We start from the raw sequence: 3,232 nt of genomic DNA, 5'->3' as shown, positions 1-3,232 counted from the left end.
AAAACTACTATGAAATAACCACCATAGGACTGCAAAAATACCTACTTCAGAAGGAAGGAAAACTGATCCAGATAGCAGCAAACCACGAACAAAACAAGAAACAGTTCTCAGTATTTAAGGAAGCTGACAAATACAAACAAGAAATCATACCACCTAATAAACACAAAGAAGAAGAAGAAGATGATGAAGAAACAACAAAAGCTATATAATAAATGAAATCCAAACTAAAAATAGAACAGCAACGAGCCATTATAAAACGATGGCAAGAAAAGCCCCTTCATGGTAAATACTGCACTAAACTAAACACAAAAGAAATAGACAAAGAAAAATCCCAGCAATGGTTGAGAAGCTCAGGACTCAAAGCAGAAACAGAGGGATTTTTAATTGCAGCACAAGACCAAAGCCTCCCCACCAGAAATTACGAAAGACATGTAATGAAAAGAAATATTACAAATAACTGCAGAATATGTGGAGATGGACAAGAAACAATAAATCATATTATCTCTAGCTGCCCAGTCCTGGCTAAGAAGGAATATATTCACAGACATGACAGAGTTGGAACCTACATACATTGGAAGCTATGCCAACATTATGGAATAACAACAGAAAAAAGATGGTATAGGCACACACCAGAAAAGGTCACAGAAAACGAGAAAGCAACCATACTCTGGGATATGTCGATACACACAGATAGAGAAATTAAGGCCAACAGACCAGATATAGTTGTCAGAGATCATGAAGAAAAAAAATGCTTTCTAATTGATGTATCAATACCGGCAGATGACAACGTGTCTCTAAAAGAAATGGAGAAACTCTCAAAATACAAAGACCTGGAAATAGAGGTAACTAGAATGTGGAACCTGAAAACAGAAACAATTCCTATCATAGTAGGTGCATTAGGCATGATAAAAAAATATTCAGACAAATACATAACAAAGACACCAGGACTTACAAACACATATAACATACAGAAAATTGCACTACTAGGCACTGCACACATCCTACGCAGAACACTTTCCATACAATAACCATCAGAGCATCACAACAAATCACAGCACATACCCAAGGCACACAGAGCTGCGCTCGGTAGTGAAGTGAAAGCACGCTATAAAAATAAAACTACTGAATAATAATAGTAATAATAATCCAGTTATAAATACCTAGGAATACATGAGGCAGATGGAATTAAACACAAAGATATGAAAGAAAAGACAATGGCTGAGTAGCTACAATGAATGAGAAAAAATATTGGCTTCAAAGATGAAAGCCGGAATAATAATTGCGGCAATTAACTCTTGCGCAGTCGCAGTTGTTCGGTATGGCAGTAAAATCCTGACGTGGATAAAGGAGGAGCTCAAGTAGTTGGGCAGGAACTAAAGAAAGCTCATAATGATGCATGAAGCCAATCATCTAGGTGCATAGACTGTTCACCTACACACGAAAATAGCAAATGGTGTAAGAGAACTGAGAAGTATGGAAGATTGCGTGCGTATCGAACTCGAGAGCCCAATGAGATACCTAGACCAAAGTAAGGTAACCTTCCTAGTGTCAGTTAGGAATGAGGAAGGCAGGGAAAGAGAAAAATGAGAGGAAGAAGTACAAAACGGACATGAAGAAGCATTATGCAAGTAAAGACAACACAAGTAAAGACAACACATTAGATTGTTTGTGGAAACTTCTTTAATGGTCAAATATGATCTAAAAGTGAGCTGTTGTGGCCGTTGCAGTAGTGGGTGGAATTGTTCTAAATTATTGTTGTAGTTCCATCTGTTGTGATAGTATTCAAAGGAGGTTTATATTTTGCGATAAAATATGCTTCTTCGCTAATGTGCTGCTTAAAGTTTTATAACTGGGGAAAATTCAAAAGTTATACATGTATATACATGTATATACATATATATGCATACATACATATACGTACATACATACATACATACATACATACATATATACATATATATATATATATAATATATATATATTATATATATATATATATATATATATATATATATATATATATAACATATAATAGGGACGAGAGAGAGAAATAGATAAGTAGGTAGAGAGATAGTTAGATAGATAGATAGATAGATAGATAATAGATAGATAGATAAAGAGATGGACAAGTAGATTAAAATACATTACGTAACCATAGGAAAATTTGATGAAAAGAGGAGTCAAGTAAATAAGTAATATTTGAAGTTAAGGGATGTTAAAGAGGTGGAAAAAAACCTTTTTAATATGAATCGAAACAACCAAGAATGTTTAAAATAAAAATGAATATAGCAATAAAAAGAATTGAATATGAAATGTGGAGTAGGAAGCAAGAGGATTACTATATTTTCGGAAGATGAAAGTATGACTTCTAGTTGCTGGTTGCTTTGATTTCATCCACAACTCGTGTTGGATTACAAGTGTTGAAGTGAGTGATTGCAGTTATGTTTGTATTCTTTTTAGTTTAATTCATCAACAAATCCATCTCGCCCTTTAGTCCTTGGGGTTTTTTTTTTTGGGGGGGGGGGGTTGCTCTTATGTTAAGTAACTCCCTAGAGACGTCCAAAGATATTTTAAAGAATCTTATAATCTTTTTAGATGAAGTTGAATGACAAGTAAAGTTAGACAATAAGAATTGACACTAAATTTAAGAAGTCTATTTACATTGCAGGATTAATGTACAAATGGATTTGGAGGTTGTATTATTAGGGAGGGATATAGTGATATAATATGGATTATAATGACAGTACGTGAGTTTGGCGAGGAAGAAAGACCAAAAGAAAAAGAATAACAATATGTGGTAAGAGAGAGAAAATGAAAATGAAAATGAGAAACTGTGGAGATGGAAGGAATGCGTGAAAGAATATGGGAAGATAAGAGAGGAGCTCCAAGTATTGGAGTGTAGTATTGTTAAATGTGCACAGTTAACATTTATGGAGGCATTAATAAAGTTCAACTGAATGGTAAGAAATATACTGCTCATATTTCTATGTATGAAAAAAAAAATCACCTGGATGATTCATCATTGTTGCATTATAATTTATCCAGCTGCTTTGGAATAGTAGAGAAGAAAACGTGGCCAAACTTATCCATTAAGTCAACACCTGCTTATGGCAACAAAGTAAACATATAATCACGAAACCCTCAACATAAAACGTCACATTACTGCAGCTATCAAGCATACAAATAAAATATAATATACAAAAGGATAGAGGAAATACATTAAGACTGTTAT

Source organism: Octopus sinensis, linkage group LG1 (genome assembly GCF_006345805.1).
Source record: "Octopus sinensis linkage group LG1, ASM634580v1, whole genome shotgun sequence".
Taxonomy (NCBI): Eukaryota; Metazoa; Mollusca; class Cephalopoda; order Octopoda; family Octopodidae; genus Octopus; species Octopus sinensis.
This window is presented reverse-complemented; position numbering follows the sequence as displayed.